This window comes from Castor canadensis, chromosome 11 (assembly GCF_047511655.1).
Source record: "Castor canadensis chromosome 11, mCasCan1.hap1v2, whole genome shotgun sequence".
Taxonomy (NCBI): Eukaryota; Metazoa; Chordata; class Mammalia; order Rodentia; family Castoridae; genus Castor; species Castor canadensis.
This window is the reverse complement of record NC_133396.1, coordinates 53,454,617-53,474,190: the sequence shown is the minus strand read 5'-3', so window position 1 is coordinate 53,474,190 and position 19,574 is coordinate 53,454,617. Positions and strand designations below refer to the sequence as shown.

The 19,574-nt window shown below is 39.4% G+C and overlaps 1 protein-coding gene and 1 non-coding gene across 2 annotated transcripts in view; both read left to right on the top strand.

Moving 5' to 3' along the window:
* Stx8 (syntaxin 8) overlaps window positions 1-19,574 on the top strand; it is a 257,201-nt gene that overhangs the window by 80,176 nt on the left and 157,451 nt on the right. The window lies entirely within an intron of this gene.
* On the top strand, window positions 14,855-14,988 carry LOC141414492 (small nucleolar RNA SNORA51). The gene has a single exon (XR_012439519.1). It is a non-coding gene; the product is annotated as a small nucleolar RNA SNORA51 (small nucleolar RNA).

Below are 19,574 nucleotides of genomic sequence, written 5' to 3'. Positions count from 1 at the left end.
ACCAGATTAAAAAGGAGGACTGTTTGGGGGAGGATTTTTAGTAGGAAAGAGGTGGAATAGAGATGGTGATAGAGAGTGAATATGATCAGAGTACATTGTATGTATGTATGTATATGTGTGAAAATAGCTAGTGAAACCCTGGGGCTGAAACTCAGGGCCTCATTCTTGCTAGGCAGGCGCTCTACCTCTTGAATCACTCCACCAGCTTAAAACTTTTTTTTTTTAGGTGGGAATAAGGAGAGAGTTAAGAAAGAGTAATAGAAAATGTGAATTTTATCCAAGGACATTGTACATGTGTATGTAAATATCACAATGAAACTCCTTTGTGCAATTAAATTTATTCTAATAAAAAAGTGATTAAAAGGAGGCAAGGACTGGGGTGCAGCTTAGTGATAGAGCCCTTGCTTTGCCCTGGGTTCATCTCTAGCACAAATAAAGGGGGCAGGGGAGGCAGAGAGAGATTTGACACACAAATTAGGGCAGTACAGTATGTATGAAGATGCTGGCTTTGAAGACAGAGAAAGGGGCCAAGAGCCAAGTGATACAAGGAATAAGACTCTATGTGCTAGAAATTTGGAAATACTTATATGTGTATGTATAAGGAGGTGGCCATGGCAAAAGTGATGTTATCTAAAACTGCACACCCAGAACTTAATGTGCTAACCTTCTGAAGGTAGCAAGACAGGTAGAAATAGCTTTCCTTTGAATGAACTATAAACTTATTTGAAGTGGAGGGAATTCCTGGTACTGCTTGGGAGAGACACCCTAAGTGACTACCTAGAGCTTAGCCCAAGAGAGCAGTGAGGAAAACTTGCATTCCCCTGTGGCATTAAGTACATTGTGAACCAAGCAGAATTCATATGGGAACCTAACCCCCTTCCCGTAACACACATATGCCCCAGATTTGTGGTATTAGCAGATATCATTGTCAGGTTTTCTCTTAAGAGGCCATGTGGGTCTGATTTCAGGTTTCCTTTAATGAAATTTCATTCAATGACCTTTGGTCACCCCTAAGATTAGTAGAGTGACTTTTCAAGTTTGCATTCCACTCATAAATAAATTTGCTAGTTGCTTAGCTTCCAAGAATCTTAGGCTGGAAAAGACGATATGAGGCTATCCCCTTACCCTCCTCCTGTACTCTTGCCATCTTCTGGAGGAACACAGGTCATCTATGACCTGTGTCATCTGTTCTTTCTTCCAAGATCCTCCTGAAAAGTGCCCTAAGTACTCTTGTTGTACAAAGTCAGCAGCAGCAGCAGGGGAAGCTCACCTTTCTTCTGTCCACATCTGTATTTGTATTTAAACATTTTACATCGGCTAACTTTTCTCTGAACTTAATAAATTTGTTCTTTTCCTAATAATACAAGATCTTATTAAACCTAGTAAGGTGTTTTTCCCAAATCCAAGGTAATATTTTTTCTTTCTTATCACATCCTCCAAATTGCTTATTCATGAAGCAGATATTGAATGCCTATCATGTGCTAAATACTGGGTCAGAATCTGGATTGTGATGGCAACAGATGGGGCTGCTGCCCTCTTGGTGCTTCTGTTCTTCTGAGGGAAGCAGTTTGGGAGATGGATACTGCACAGATACACAGCTGATGGTTGGACTTGGTAAGTATCAGAGTACTCTTAGAATATGAAACAGGAAAACATGAAATGGCTAGAGGGTAAGGAAAGCCTTTCTTGAGGAAATGATGTTCCAGTGGAGATTTCAAAGGATAAACAGAAGGGCGGGGGGTTGTAGTTCAGTAGTAGAGCACATGCTCAGCATGCACAAGACACAAGTTAAATCTTCAGCACCCCAACATAGATAGATAGATACATACATACATGTGTAAATACATACGCAAGTAGGTAGGTAGATGAATGGATAGGTAAGATAAATAAATGGATGAATGGACAGAGGATGGATGGATCTCATAGTCGTATGTATGAGAAACAAATGGAAGCCCATTTCAAAGAGAAAAAAACAGCATATACAAAGGCCCTTTGTGGTTTGCAAAAGAGTATAAACATGGTGGAGAAACTTGAGACAAGGCCTGTCAGTACACTCAAAGTCTAGAGAGCAAGGGGAGAAGCTGGGAAAGAATCATCTGCTGAGAGGAAAGGTGTGTTAAGTGTGACCATTAGCCTAGGCCAGACAATAAGGCTAGTGGTTTCTGTTATGTAAAATTAGTCAGTTTGCTACTTATAAATTCTGTGGTTTTGTCTATGCAATTTACTTAAAACATAATTCATATATATATATAGATATAGATACAGATATACATACTGTATTATTATATATGTATTTTAATCTAAGGATCTTTCTATAAATATGTTAAATATATATTTATATACAGCATCTTTTTTCATTGCCCTATAGCAGTTACCACATCTAACTGAGAGTTTATCCACTTTGGGGAGAAAAAAATAACCCTAATGGCAAGGGGACATTTATTCATTCAACAAATTTTTGCCATGTACTTGTTGCATGTGTGGCTGGGCCCTTGATATAGTGAAAAACATCAATAACAACAAAAAACAAGGTTGCTTCCTTTACTGCTATTATAATCTAGCTGGGTGCGACAGGTGTTAAGCAAATATACCTCAAGGCAGAGGTATTTTATTAAATTGTGCTAAGTGCATGAAGGAAGAGAAACTATTGGAGGGGTGAGAGGATGGTCTAATTTTGGATCATGGCGAGGAGGCTTTGGGAATGGGTCTGAGTTAGCTAATGAAGAGGTAGTGAGTAAAACATTCCAGGGAGGAAGAGGCTTCTTGCATGAAGCCTTGGAGGCAAGAGAGAACCTTGCACATTGCACAAGTGAAAAGGCTTTTGTGGCTGGAAAATAGTAATGATAAGAATGTACCAAGACAAAGTGGTAGAAGGGTTAGCAGCCAAGGCAGGGAGGGCTTCACAAGGTGAAAACCTCATAGACTCTAAAAAGTACAGAGGATTTTTATTTTCTTTGGAAGGAATCTGGGTGTTTAAGCCACAATCAACAGCCTTAGTTAGGAAACAGTTAGGTTAACAGTAACTTTGAATAGAACTAGGGCTCCTTCATAATTCATACTATTTCATTACAAATGTCAAAAACTGTAAATCATCCTTCAAATAGCCCTTCTGTACCCCACAAATACTGATATTTAGTGACTTTATTATAACTAATTATAATTATAGTTTAAAATTCCTGATTTTTCTCTTTAACTTATTGTTTCTAAATTTCTAAACCATCTGTATTAGTTAGCGTTCTATGACTCTAGTAAACTGCTTAATACGATCAACTTATAAACTTATTGTCTCAGTTTTGGAGGTTAAAGTCCATGATGGGTTGATACTTAAAGCATTTGAAATTAAGAGGCCTAAAAATATCTAAGTAGCTTAAAAATAATATGCCATTATGCTTTAACATAAACATATAAAAATAGCTACATTTTTTAAAAATAGAAGAATCATATTGTTTTATATTTGCACAGATAGCTTTTATGTCTGGCTTAATAAAAGACAGCTGGATTCTTGTATCTGTTTCTATATTCAATCTGTTGCAATATGCATTTCGGATGATGTAGATGAAATACGTATCACATAAATATGTGGTTGAAAAAAGCAGTATTTTAATGACACTTCCAGGTATATAGATTTTCTTCTTTGATACTATACCAGAATTTAACAAGGTTAGTTACAATATAGATTCTGAAACCATACCAATTTTTTTTGTATTATGTTCAGTTGCAGTCTATTGTTCTGTCTAACACTTTGAATGGATCTTTTACCTACACAGAATTTTTTTTTAATTTTTATTTTATTCATATGTGTATACAATATTTGGCTCATTTCTCCCCCCTTCCCCCCACTCCCTCCCTTACCCCCCCTTCCCCCACCTTACCCCTCGCTACCCGGCAGAAACTATTCTGCCCTTATCTCTAATTTTGTTGAAGATAGAGTATAAGCAGTAATAGGAAGGACCAAGGGTTTTTGCTAGTTGAGATAAGGATAGCTATACAGGGAGTTGACTTGCATTCTTTCCTATACATGTGTGTTAACTTCTAAGTTAATTCTTCTTGAACTAACCTTTTCTCTAGTTCCTGGTCCCTTTCTCCTATTGGCCTCAGTTGCTTTAAAGTGTCTGCTTTACTTTCTCTGTGTTGAGGGCAACAAATGCTATCTAGTTTTTTGGGTGTCTTACCTATCCTCATACCTCCCTTGTGTGCTCTCACTTTATCATGTGATCAAAGTCCGATCCCCTTGTTGTGTTTGTCCTTGATCTAATGTCCACATATGAGGGAGAACATACGATTTTTGGTCTTTTGGGCCAGGGTAACCTCACTCAGAATGATGTTCTCCAATTCCATCCATTTACCTGTGAATGATAACATTTCGTTCTTCTTCATGGCTGCATAAAATTCCACATTTTCTTAATCCATTCGTCAGTAGTGGGGCATCTTGACTGTTTCCATAACTTGGCTATTGTGAATAGTGCTGCAATAAACATGGGTGTGCAGGTGCCTCTGAAGTAACCTACCTACACAGAATTTTGTAACATCTTGCATTGATCATTTGAAAATATTGGTTCAATGAATTAAATAGATTTTCCAAATGTTCATGCATTTCATTACTCAGTATTTTAAACAATAACATTTAATATGGCTGATGATCTCATCAGGAAAGTCTTTGAATATTGAAAAACTGTCAGGTTTGTGGTGCAGATACAAGTTCTCCAAGATTTTGAGCTCCAGTTGAAAAGTGATTTAGCAGTAACTGATAATGCTTGTCATTTTATTTCAAAGAGCTACGCTTACTTCATTCATTTCAAGGAAATATCTGCCAAACAGACAAATATTTAAGCTTTCAGATTTTGTTGTTGATGTCATCTCTTTCTCTTTTTTGTTCTTTATGTTTTAAAAAGTGTTGAGCTGGGAATGGTGGCACATGCCTGTAACCCCATCACTAGGAGGCTGAGGGAGAAGGATCATGAGTTTGAGGCTGGTCTGGGCTACATAGCGAGATGCTATCTCATGAAACCAAAATAAAATAAGAAACAAAAACAAACAAAAACCCAAACCAAAGCAAAACAACAACAAAACAAAACAAAAAGTCTCTCTGCCATCAGTTCTGTAGAGTTTACAGGAAAGAGCAGAGGCCAATAAATGAATTTACTGAGACTTATGTCTTTGACTACAAGCGCACTTGTATTATCAAAATCACTTTTTCTTCTTTCATAATGCCCTTTTCTTGGCTTACAGGTCTGCTCCTTTTTTGATCTTGTTGAAATTTTTAAATGTTTAAACTCTTTTCTGATTATACTGTTATTAACCTTGCTGTTAACTTTCCTTTTATTGCTTTTGCTGACTTTTCAAATGGTGTGGATTCTTGTATGCTTTGTAATTTTTTTTGTCTTTGAACTGATCTTTTTGTATTATTATGTGTTGTATCTCCTACATGGATTAGTTTCTGTAGAACGTTCCAAAATGGGTCCTGGATGATGTAATTATCCCTGCGGTATTGTTGTGCGGTTGCTACTGCTAACATCTTTTGAGGTCCACTGGTTGCAGACAGGTTTTAATATTAGTTTCTTGACTTTGGTGAGAATTTGGTTTCTTAGCTTCATAAAGCTCTAGCTATGATGTCTATTTTCTTCTGGCTAACCCTCTGAGTTTGGAAGTTGTATATTCTGTTTCTCTTCCTATAGTGTATCCTGCCCCCTTTTCATCTAGAAAAATAGTTGGGAGACTATTTATTAGTCGGGATAAATTAGCTTATGCTAGGCAACAAATAGCCAAATCCCCTGAATAACTGGCTTAAAACAACAAACTTGCTTTTATTTTTTGACAGTATTGGGGTTTGAGCTCAGGCCCTCATACTTGGTAGGCAGGTACTCTACCACTTGAGCCATGCTCCTAGCCAAGCTTACTATTTTTTTTACTCTCTAAATCTATTTCCATTGTGGTTCAGTCATGGCCATAATAACGTAAGGCCTGGCTGATAGAATAGCTTCCATTTCAAACATTGCTGGACACTGTACCAGAAAGAGAGCTCTAGGGTCTTGTCCACGTGCTCTGGCCCAGAAGTGACAAGTCAATTTGTTTTCTACCTCCTTGCCCATAGCTAATCAGGTGCCAAATCTAACCACTATGAGGTATAATCCTACCAATATGCTTGGTTGAAGGAGGAGGAGATTGAAAATACTTCTTGAGTGACACAAATGAATCACAGTGGTAGTATTTCATTGTTGAGAACAATTGCCTCTGATATTAGCTATGTGAACTTGAGTTAGTTGTTCTTTCTCATCTATAAAGTGAGGATTCATAAAACTTTTTTTATAGTGTTAGGAACATGAAACAGGTTAATTTGTGTGACACCCAAATTGTAAACACTCTTAAAGGTGTTCTCTATTACTTTGTTCACAGTGTAGATTTTTGGTTAAAATGGTAGAGTGAGCTAATGGTGAATCTCCCTCCTTCTAAAGATGTGTCGAAAGATAAAATTAGAACAAATTTAATTTAGAAGTCTAAGTTGGCTTTAATTAATGATTCTAGAGGTGTTGGACAGTCTTCCTAACTAGAAGAGATTGAAAGAACTCTGGGGCTACCATGTGATCAGGCATCATTTATGGATAGAAAAATGAAAGTGAGATATAGAGTCAGAAATGAGGTATAAAGCTTACTTGTCTTATTTGAATCAGTTGGCTGCCTAGGGGTGACTAAAGCTCAGCTGCTGTAACTGACATTTGCTAATGAGTACATTCCTAAGTTAGTTTCATTTAACATATATGACTCCATATTGGTTTGATGTGCTGGGCCCAGTATAGGAGCCTCATCCAAATCAATGGCCTCCTACAAAGTTTATTTAACACATAGAAATGTTAAATAAAACATTTTTGAAAACTGTAGGCTTAGAAACAACAAAGGGAGTTCTCTAAATACCAGAGATAAGACATAACCCAGGCCAGTGAGTGGATAGAAATCTCATGGCCCTCAAAGGTAACTAAGCCAGACATGTACCTCAGGGCTCAGAATTTGCAGACCCATGTAGAGATTCCTTTGCTTTGTAAGCCCTGAAAGTGGGCTTTCCAGATAAAGCTGGAAGCTGGGAAATGGCAGTTTTGTGGGAAAACGAATTTCCTCCTTCCTCACCCAGGAATGGGATAGTCAGGCAGGCCACCCACCTTGGGCCACAACATTTTTAACATGCATACCTAAGTTTACATTTTTCTAACAAAGTCTAAAGCAAATAAATATCTCATAATAAATCAAGTTTAGAATTCTTAACTTTCCCTTCAAACTCCTCATCTTTCATGTTGTTTTAGACTGAAGCCTCCTTTTTTTCTGAAGTTGGTATTTTGTTTGATCTATGGACGTGTTTTCCTGACTTCTGTTTTAATTGTTGTATTCCTTCCATTTCTCAGCTCTTCTAATTGATTTTTTTTCTTTTAGTTTAAAGAACTGTAGTTTTAAACACCAAGAAGCTTTAGTGCTCATTATTACTTTTTTCCATGTAAGTGAGTTTTTAATGTGACAAAATCTTTTAAGGCTTTGAATGGTGCTAGTTAGTACCTTAAAATTTTTTCTTCTCCTCGTATTCTGCTTTCTCTAGGTGAAGTTTTGTTTGTTCATCACAGTCTTTCTCTTTCATGCTGTTATAGGATGAATTATGCTCTCCCAACAAAAAATAAATTCATGTTAAAGCTCTAACCTCCCCCCCAGCACTTTAGAATATGACTGTATTTGGAGAGAGGGTCTTTAAAGAGGTAATTAAATTAAAATGAGGTTATTAGGGCAGGCCCCAATCTATTATACTAGTGTCCTTTAGAAGAAAAAATTAGGACACAGACATACAGAGGGAAGACCCAGAGAATACAACCCAAAGAAAAGGTCCTCAGAAGAAACCAGTCCTGTGGCATAATGATTTTGGGCTTTGAATCTCCAGAATTACGAGAAAATAAGGTTGTTGAGGCTATCCAGCCTGTACTACTTTGTTATGGAAGCCCTTGCAAACTAATACATATCCTATAGCCTTCTCCTTGCCTTTCTGCTAATTTTTTATTAACTCTTCATGTTTAGGAATAAAGGACCATGTTGATTAATATAGATAGCTGGAATAGGCTCTCTTTTTATTGGGGCAGGGTAATATAAACAAAAGACTTCTTTCTTGTCTGGGATGACTCACCATGCACTTGGTAGGTGGACAGGATATACAGTGATGGTTTCTCTTTAAAAAACCTACCCGACTTTAGTGGTTAGGTAGAAGAGGTCTCAAGAAGATTTTAAGATAAGGAGAACTTTAACCTTGTCATATATATTTTATCTCCTTTTACTCTTATGTCTGTCCTGAAGTCTCTTTGACTCATTTCCTAGCCTGGACACCAACACCAGGGACACTCCCTAGGTAGACCTTCTTCTCCAGACTTGTTCAGGGATCCAGTTGAGAGCAAACCCTACAAACTACAGCCTACACAGGGCAGGGCTCAGGGCAGATGGGCCCAGCTGTTCCATAGACAACTTCTGCCTAGAGGCCCTGATTCCTGCCTTACAACCACTTCTTTGTAGATCATTCTATGGCTTCCAATAGTCATTGACTCCAGTCTTGGCACTACTCCAGGGCTCTGTCTGGAAGAAAGAGCTCCTCTCTATATTTTTGTGTATTTCAAGTTGCACTCCCTGCCCCTCCCCACCATGCAGTTTTGTCAATACAGTCCCAAGTCTCTTCTTTAAGCAAATGCGTCTTCAAAATGACTTATTCATTGATAGCACTCCTTCGTGCTTTCAGTGCCACCAGGGAGTTATTCTTGTAAAAAGTATCTATGTCATGTGCTCTTGGGAAGGAAGAAGGCAACCATGTATTCTTACTCTACTGTCTTGAGCTCAAAATTGCTCTTACATTTTTTAAACAAGGTCACAGTATCTATGGAAATTGTTTTATTGAATACCTGGTTTCTGGAAGCTTCAGTAGAATAAATGTATAATATAGTCCGTGAAATTTGTTTTCTAGGGCTTCTGTGATTTGAGTGGTACCACCAGCTTTTCATCTGATGTATTCATAGATGAATCTCCCTAAAGATAAAGTAATGCAATTAGAGATGCGGAAGAAGGAATTTTTTTCCTTGTGGTATGCTTATAGTGCTTATGGTATTAAGTGCTTGGAAAGTGTACAGTTTTTTTTTTTAATTAGACCATTCATTATTTTTTGGCAGTAGTGGGGGTTGAACTCAGGGCCTTGCATTTTCTAGGCAGGCACTCTACCACTCAAGTGAAGCCTCCTGTAAAACATTCATTATTTATCTATAGCAAGGAGCTAGTTTACAGTAATGAGGATTGGTGAGAGACCAAGGAAGAATGTGTCATTCCAACAATTATCTGTCATCAACAATTTCTGACACCCTCCAGAGTTAACATCAGGCTCCACAGATTCAAGAACTCAGTGCCGCAAGTTTTTCCTGACTTTAGATACTGGCTGTAAGCCCAAGCACTTTTGTCTGGTTGGCTATAAAGTTGGGCACTATAAATCTAAGACCTCCCCTTTAGAATTTGGTAATTCATTAGAATACTCATATGAACTCAAAAAAGTACTGTACTTAGGATCACAGTTTTATTATACTGGATACAACTCCAAATGGGAGTGGTGTGTAGGGCAGGGTAGAAGTAGGAGGGTTGGTGTAGAATGCATGCCCTCTCCAGGTGTGCTATCCTACAGCACTGTTCACTGGCTCAGAGCTCCCTGAACCTCACTGCTTATGGGTTTTTGTAGAGGCTTCGCTACATAGGCAATATCAATTATACCATTGGCCACTTAATTGGTCTCAGTCTTCAGCCTCTCTCCTTTCCCTAAAGGGTGGAGTTGGGCCTGAAAGTGTCAACCCTATAATCATTTGTATGGCCAGCCCTTCCTTCAAAATTATCTAAGAGTCTACCAGGAGTTACTCCTTTAGCATAAGTCTAAAAGGACCCATTACCGGTAACAAAAGGCAATGCTATCACTCAGGAAATTCCAAGGGTTTTGAAACTTTTGTCCTAGGGGTTAAAAACCAAATATGTATCTTTTTACTACACCACAGCAGGGAACACAGAGTCTGTGAGTCTATTGACTGTGCAAAAAGATTCTCAGACAATGAGTGGTACATGTTATATGGCTTTGCTGCTAGCTTTAGCTCTGATGATGAACTGGGTTTAGCTCACTCGGTCATGACTACTTTTGGCTTTTCAGGACTAGTGTCTCCTTTACTGCTTTTTTTCTAGGCCCATATGTTGATCTTGACCCTGGCACTGTAGGCAGTCTCAGAGGTCATTGAATTAGAGAGAGGCTATGGGAACACTTGTCAAGGAAAAGGATACTTGTACCTCAGCATTAGGACAACTGGCACAGGTGATTCACAGGCTTCCTTTCCCTGGGCTTCACCACAGTCCCTGTTTGACCTCTGAGTGAGAAGTTACCACAGGCCTGTCCAACTGTAGCAGCTGAATTGGAGAATGTACTTCAACATAGCAAGCCAATAAGAGAGGCCACAGAGAATCTCAGAAACAGTCAGAGCAAGCACAGATGCAAAAAGCAGGTCACACTTGAAGCTCCAGCTCCTTCCACTCTGGCACAGTAATTATCCTTTCTTCTCCTCAGTGCTCTGCAGAAGGAAGAGGCCTGGAGCCTTCCTTGGAGGCTGTGATGAAAGTCCTCAAGGCCACTCCCAGGATTGATGATGTGAGAGGAGGAGTCACAGAATTTAATGTATGCTTACCTCCTCACTACAATGTATCTGTAATTCCCAGTAATTGTTTTTGTAATTATTCATGGGTATATATAAGGTGGTGGAAATTTTGAGTCACCCAAAAGCTCATTCCCAGCTGAGGTTGAACAAGACCACATTCTGCTTTCTGTTTTGGCTCTCAAACACAGATGACTGGAGGAGACTCTGGCCCTGGGGCCACTGGATAGGTTTGAATCCTAACTTTGTCTCCTTTTAGTGGGTAGGTCTCAGGCAAGTCTCCAAGCACTTCAGAACCTCATTTTTTTCTTTTGAAATATAAAGAAAATAGAATCTACCAGGATGAGCTGATTTTAGAATTTAAGATTCTAATCTATATGATATGTATATATGGATGATATGTATATATAGATGTATATATTTCCCTTAGAAGCAGTGGCTCAGTAGTCACTAATTCACTGTGGAGACTTTATAGAACACAGCTACTACAGATAACAAGAATCAACTGGTTATATTCATGGTTATGCTTTAGTACAGTGACAGGATACAAAACAGAATTAGCAAAGGAAAAAGGCTCTTGAGTGAAGTCAAGGATACCAGGCACGACCTTCTAAGGTCCTCTCTCAGCAAAATCACACAGGATGAGCTGTAGTTCCCCTGAAATAAGTTGTGATGACATGTGTGAAATGTTCCCAAACAGAGACTCAGTGCCCAGGGCTTGTTTTTTGATGACTTTGGTCATATAGGTGGTTTACCTCTTCCCTGGCAGGTATCCAAATTCCAGACTTTGACAAGAAAAATAGGTGTTCCTCATAAACCGTTGTTTATACAGTTCAGGCACAGTGAGCTACTTTTATCACTTCATGATGGGACACTCCCCAAATCTGGGTTCCAAACACCTGCCAAGCCTTGTAAGCAGGCCTTTGATAGAAGACCATGTAAGGAGCACTATTGTAAATTCTTTTCTGCTGAGGCCTATACCAAATAATGACTTTTTTTTTTTTTTTGGTTATATGGAGGTTTGAACTGAGGGTGTTACATCCTACTAGTCAGACACTCTACTGTTTGAGCCACATATCCAGCCCTTTTTGCTCTGATTGTTTTAGAGATAGGGTCCCACTTTTTGCCCAGGCCAGCCTGGCCCATGATCCTCCTATATTATGATTCCTGCTGTAGCTGGAATGACAGGAGTGTGCCACCATACCAAGCTTTTGTTACTATTATTGAGATGAGCCATTTTGCCTGGGCTGGCTTGGAACCACAATATCATGTATATTGTTTACTGTGATAGAGAATCTACAAATAATAAAGCCTGATCCCCAAGAAAAGTAGACATGTGCTCCTCAGAAGGGAAGGGATACAAAAAGAAGGTAAAGGCTAATGAAGACAAATTTTAGCCCTTTGCAGATTCATAGACTATATATGAAGGCCATTTCTATTATTGAAATGATGACCTTTGGTTGAGATTGGCTACTCTGTACGGCTCTCCGAGAATATGCTTCTAAAAGTAGACATTGTTTAGCATATGGGGTGGTGAAAAGGATTGAGAACTTTGGTAATAAAAACCAGAGCAGCAGAAAGGAAGTGGTCTGATTAGAACCAAGTGCTTAAGCTGGGAAAGAGAACATATGAAAGAAACTGAAGTTTTGCAGTTGACTTAGAATCCTTAAAGGAACCTGAGCTGGGTGGTGTTTTGAGGAGGGATATGACATTTCTCTTTCCATCTGGATGGTCCTGCCAGGAGAGTAAAATCTTAGAGAAAATATTTTGATTGCAGTGATAAGGACTCTATTTTGTTCTTGTTTTTTGAACCATTTCAAATAGTGGTTTGGGAACCAGATTGACATCAAAGATGACCAGTAGTAGTATCAACCACTTTGTTTCCTTTGAAATACATGAACATACCTTTTAAGGTGTTGATTATGTACTACAGACTCAAGGACTAGTTAATCAGAGTCTGTGCATAGCCAGACGTTGATGTACTTCAGGGGTAAGTGTTGTGTCTCTCTGAATCAGTGATCTCAAGGAAGCTCCCAATGTGTTTCTGTGCCCCTTGAGTTCATTTGGATAGAATAATTTGAGGTATGAAAAATGACCCTCACTTCTTCTGGGCTTACTTCTGACTCACATGGGATTCATACTGTTAAACTCATTCCAAGTGTGGCCAATTGTAGGGGTGGTAGTAAAGAGGAGTACTCATTTTACTGTTTTTGTTTATCATCCAAAGAGCCTAAGAATATCCATTTTTGTTTCACTTTAAAAAAAATACATTTTCTGGTACTTTTTCTTGCCAGAAATGGGCGAAGCATGTAGAAAGAAACAAGTTCTGTTTATGGAAGGTACATCCAGGGTGGTCCATGGAGTGTTTGGTTTAGGAGTGGTTTGGGATGTAAATTAAGCAAGTGATCCTATGTTTTTTTTTTTAATCTTCTATCACTCATGTACATGTAACTGACTAATACCACAAAACTGTACTTGGGTCTCAGTCTTCCATAAGAAGAATGAAAAAGAGACATGAGACATCTTCCAGGGTAGGTGGAAGTATGTGCATGCATGTATATGAGTGAGAGATACACAGATGGACAGACAGATGTGGGCGTAGACTTAGATTTGAATGGAATATATCTGATCATCTAGGAGTTCATGATACTTTAAAGTGGGTCAGGACAGTATATGCCCTGCTCAAGGGAAATTGAAGCCTAACCCAGTACCTCAGTTTGCCTCCCTAAGTTCTGTATGTGACTGGAGTAATGCAACAGATCAACCCAGATTGAGCTGCCCCAGGTTATTTAAAGACCACTGGAGCATAGGTTGTTTAGTGGAGGAAAGGTAACAGTGAAGTAGAACAGGGATGCTCAGGAGGACAAGAGACAGATAGGTCCTTGAGGCCTTAATTCATATTCTATAAAAGTAAAAATATCTCTTCTCTTCCTTTTCAACAATGTGTGGAATGTGCCTTTCCTTATTCTTCTCTTATCACAAGAAAGAAAACCTGCCAGGTACAAGGTGATGCCATGGTGTCTCCAAAATGAATTGGCTACTGATCTGTATTTTACATGAGAAAAAACTTCTTAGAAAAACCTCCTATAGGGAGGCCAGGCAGCTGAGTTAGTGAGGGAGAGGTGGAACTTGAGGACAGCCTCCACCAACCCCATGGGTTGCTGGGAGACACAGTGGCCTGTAAGAGTTGTCCCTGTTGAATTCACATGGGTGGGCCCTTATAGCCCCACATTGATCAGTCATTGGATGTAGAGTGCCCTGGGAAAGACATGTCTTTGGGCAGGGTAGCTTTGTGTCCTTGAGATAACCCCTAAAGAGGCTGGTAGTTGAAAGCTTTCTACAAACAACACTCCCAAAGGCCAAAAGACCTTCCTGGAAGGGGGGACTGGGTGGTGCATCTCCATGTGGAATATTTATCTGCCGGTTTTAAGCATTTAAAAACTGCCTGGTAAAAGGTAAGAAATCAGCCAGGCATGTAATCCCAACACTCAGGAGGTGAAAGCAGGAGGACTGATTGAGAGTCTGAGGCCAGCCTACATAGGAAAACCCTATCTCAAAATACAAACAACTTGGAACGTAGCTGAGTGGTAGAGTGCTTGCTTAACATGTTGGGGGTTGAACCCAACATGTTAACTGTGCCTAATGTTTTCGAGAGATGTGTAGAAATCCTGGAAATGAAACCCATATATTGCCTCTACCCTGTTTCTAATGATAGCTTTGTTACACTAAATATATGGAACTTTGTGCTTTCTCCTTGGCCTACTAGGGTTAAATGTGTGATATTATGAGAGCTGTATATTTTAGGGCCTTCTGTGTTTAAAAACTGCTATTCAGTGTCAGTTCTTTCAGAGCAACTGGAATTAACCTGTCAGTCAGATAAAAAGAGTTTTCTTTAGTAACTTGTGAAATAAGAATCTAAAGCCCAACTCAGTAGAAATGACTATTTGCTATATTTTATATCCACCCATACTCTACTGATCACAGCTTTAGCACCTCAGCCTTGTAACTTTCAAAAAGAAAATCAGCTAGATTTTATAGCTTTTCTGTTGAGGTAGTGGTTCAGGGCGGCAGTTGCAGTGCTGGGTATTGACCCCAGAGTGTTGTGCCTGCTAAGCATGTGTTTTACCTTTGAGCTACACCTCAGAGATAAAAATTCTTTCAAGAATTTTACACTTGGCCTCCTGGTGCTTACCACAGGCTCTGTTCTTGCACTGACAGTACAGATCAGGAAGAGGAAAAGTAAACCTACCCCATATATACCTCAACCTGGGCCCTGTGCCTGGTCTGTATTGTGAATGGGAAGACGTGGGGTGGGAGAAAATTTAAAAAAAGTATTTCATCCTCACCAGTAACTCCTACTTTTAACTTATTTATAAAGGGAACAATGAAATAAGTAGATTTCGCATTAGAGATTGGTACACTTGTCTACAAGAAAGCATTTAATGAACCCAACTCTCTCAGTTCAGTTGGAAATAAGATGGCTTCCTTTAGAAACTCACTTGTTTGCTCTCTTTACCTTTTAAAATTAACAAATACCTCTTTTCTGTACCCTAAAGATCCACTCTAGATTAATGTTTTGTTAATAATGAGGAATGGTAATTGCGTTGGATAACAGGCCCTTCATGTGACCAGAATACTCAGAGGGTCAGAGCAGGTGATCCTTGGACTGTGTCCCAGAGGCTTTCTTTATCTTCCCATGCTTAGAGCCACCCGGGGAGAGGTGTGTGCATTGCACACTACCCCCTTCTTGGGATGGGTCATACCTGCATTTCAGGGAAATTGGAACACTGTTGTCCTTTTCTTCTTTTCCTCTTTTCCAGTGTGAGCCCTCCATCAGGAAACTCTTTTCATCTGTCCATTAACCAACCTACTTCCTGCTCCTCAAGAGGCAGGGAAAGGTCTTTTTGGCTGATTTCCTCTGGTTGTGGTGCTGTCAGGAAAGGAGGGAGTGGATAGGTATTTGCTCTCTTCCTTAAAATTCTAGAGAGAGTGGAACTTCAGTTACACTTAACAGACTTCTGAAGCTAGACCCTGGCCTTCCCACTTAAGCCCTGCAGTAAGCCTGAGTGAGTAAGAGCAAGGACTCTGGAAGCTCCTGGGATTCAAACAAATCACCTAACTTCTATTTGCTTGAGTCCTTTCATTTACAAAGTAGGGAAAATCATAGTACCCACCTCACAGGGTTCGTTGTGAGAGTTAAATTAGATGGTGCTTAGCGTACTGTCTAGCATACAGTAAGTACTCGATAGATGTTTGCTGACATCTTGAATGCCCTTTGCTTCATAGGTGGTTGGTGAAGATTCACTGAGTTGAGGTTCTACTGGTTCTTATGGAGCCCCTGGGCTACACTGGTGTTCTGGTTAACCCTGGGGTTGAGGGTGTGCTGGATGGAGGTGTACATCAATTTCACTGCATTATTGGAAACAGTATGGGGATTCAATATCACTACACTTTTGAGGATGACACTGGCTACAAAATTGTTATACCCTTCCTGAGTTTTTGCTGTTTTACAAATTGTCTCTCCTGTGCTTATTTCCATGCATATGTTGAAATTTTACGCTGTCTTAGCCAAAATGTCTTTAATCTTAGTTGAAGTTCAGGATCCCTCATCTGAAATGCTTGGGATCAGAAGAATTTCAGGTACCAGATTTTTTTTCAGATTTTGAGATATGTGCATATGCATAATGAGATGTCTTGTGGGGGGGAACAGAATCTAAGTGTAAACACAGAATTCATTTGCTTCATACACACCTATACACATTGCCTGAAGGTAATTTTGCACAATAATGTTAGCATCCCTGTGTTTTGACTGTGACCTGTCATGTGAGGTCAGGTGTTTCCACTTGGGATATCATGTCAGCACTCAAAAGTGTTGGAATTTGGGCAATTTCAGTTTAGGATTTTCAGATTAGAAATGCTCATGCTTAATTTCCTTCCCAAAGTAACTAATAAATTCAGTCCAGTCTTTGGAAATTGGTGTTGCCATGTTTTCCAAGGCCATCCTGCACAGCGAGGATTCATGTTTGAAGGTTCCTTCCATCTAATTTTCCCAGTTTTTTTTTTTAACCTTTTCCATGGACAGCAGGGCATGAGAAAGAGGGAAAAAATACCAAATACTGTGGGAAAGAGCAAAGCTTTGGAATTGGAGAGACCCTGCCTTCCATTTTCTAGCTGTGTTCCTAAGAGCAGTTTTCTTAATCTTTCTAAGCTTCTTCGCTCATCTGTAGATTGGGGATGATAACACCTGCCTTATGGGCTGTGAGGATTAAACTAAATCCACTTGTGTAGATGCAGGACTCAGGACAGCGACTGCCCCAGGTTCAGTCCTGGGGGTCCTCCCTAAATAGCTGCTGTTGCTGCTGCTGTTGTGAGAGGGATCAGATACCGCACAGTGCTGTTGGGTTTCTCATACTTTGTGATGACAGGCCTGCTGCTTGAAGAAATGTTTGAACTTGCTTTTTTAAAAGTTCAGTCTCTCCAGGTGATCCTGCACACCTGTGATATGGCTGATCTCAGGGTATAAATTTCCCCAGCACACAAAATTTCCTTTTCACCACGCACAATTCATTCCTGATATTAGTCACTGAACTTGGAACCTTCTGGTTTTGATTGGCCAGTCAGGGTTCACTGAGGCAAATTCTTTCCTGAGATTGCTCCATATGTTCAGGAAAGGGAGTGTTTGTGAGCTGCACAGGCAGTAATAATGTGGACCTGAGGCCAGGAGACAGCAGAATGTTGCCATTTTCAGCTACTCCCAGTGGGCAGCTGGGCAGGATGATTAATATTTTAGCATCTTTGTTCTTTCTGTGTAGTTATAACACTAGAGCTGTTTAAATCACTCCGAAAATAACATGCCTGACATTTCTCTGGTTTAAAAGAAAAACACAAAAACTCAAGTTATAATCCTCTGCCTAGTTCTGAGGAAGTGTTTTTAGTGAGAAAGGAGGAAAAATTGGGTAAGTTAGGAAAAAAGGATAATTCCAAATAGCTTCATGGTAGAGAATACATTGAAACATAAAAACCTTAAAGGCATGACCCAAAGTGTACATATGAGGATGAGCTTGTCATCAGAGGGCACTTTCTGTTCTGTAGCTGATCTCTGTGTCTGGTTCCTGCACTCATTTTGAACATTTGCTACGTGCCCACTCCTGACACTCTTCACTTAAGATACACACTTGAGATTTTCAACACATACAGCCCTCCAGGAATCTCAGTATTGTTTTTAGTAAGAACTAGAGACCAGAGATCATGGTTTGAATTCCTAGTTAATTACTTTCCTTTCCTTCTTGTGCTGTTTTAAGTTTCAGGTTGTTGAGTATAGTTTATTCAGCCTACTCTGTATGAGGCACAGAGTTTGAGACTTTAAGGATTGTACCTTTTAGTAGATTTCTAATATGGATATAAACATTTATCTTGGGTTGTAGCTGTATTCCTACTATAATTGTACATCATAATTGAAAGATCCTAATTGCAGATCATAATTTGAATCTCTCACCATACCTTTCTATTCATAATTTTACCTAAGAAAACCTTAATTCTACTTTTTTTTGATAGTTGCTTCTTGCAGTTGCTGATTTTTAGGAAATCAGATTTAGGAAAGATAGAGCACATGTAGGAAATGTCTCAAATAAAATATTTGACTTTGATTTGGCAAGGAAATACTAAAAAAAAAAAGTCCCAATAAAATAAATTGCACTTTTATTATTAGTAACTCTGTAGTAGGAATATGAATTTGTGTTTGCACATTAGGTGTGTGCTGTGTTCCAGAAACTGTTCTTCATGGTTTATAGGAAATTGAGCATCCCTGTGAGTGGCAATGCCATATTGCAGATGAGAAAACCGAAACTTGGGGAACTGAATACTTACTGGAGATCACACAGCTAATAACATGGCATAGTCTAGTCAATCTCTAAACCATTCACCCAATTTGGCATTGGGGTATTCTCTGGAGTGGGACTCTTATATTACTGCTCAGTGAGACTTTCTACCTCTCTAATTAGAAGACTAGATCACTCCTTTAGGGACCAGGTAAGTGGATACTACTTCTTTGGATTTCACAGAGCTATTTTCCCATCTTTTGTTGCCTGGGAAATATGGCTGGCTCCTTGGCCTGTGCCTTTCTCTGGCTGGTTCTCTGACTCTTCCTTAGCTAATCCTGCCCCAGTGCAGAGGAGTCCAAAAAGTGCCCTGGCAGTCCTTCTCTGTATAGAGTCACTTTATTGAAAGGAAGTTTTTTTCCAGATGGAAATTCTTGAAAGAGAAAAGAAGTTGGGATTGAAATGAGATTTTGTTCTTAGTTCAGTCACAATTATCTCTGTGTTGGTGTGTTAGTGATCTTCCCATCACTATAAAATATACCTGAGATAATCAGGTTATAAAGATAAAGGTTTATTTTGCCTCATGGTTTTAGAGGTTCTAGCCCATGATTGATTCTGTTGCATTTGGCCTGTGACGAAACAGCATATTTTGGGAGGAACACTGGCAGAGCAATATCACTTACACCATGAGCCAGGGAGCTATGGGAGAGAAATAAAGAGAGAATAGGAGGAAGAAGAGGAAGAGGAAGAAAGATAACGAAGAAGAAAGATGAGGAAGATGGAGAAATAGGGAGGGGCGCCAGGGTTCCCAATCTTTTTCAAAGGCATGCCTCCATTGACCTTATAACTTCCAACTAGGCTCTATCTCCTAAAGATTTCACTATCTCCTGTTAGTGCCACCCTGGGGCCAAGACTTTAACATATGGAACTTAGAACTTTATTCAAATCATAGCACTTGGTTAGCTTAAAATTTATTAAGCTTCTACATTAATTTGCTTTCATTAGTTCACTCCAGGTGCTCCCTCCTGCCTTCTCTCTTTGCATCATGTTTCCTTATGTGAAGGCCTTGCTTCTAGGT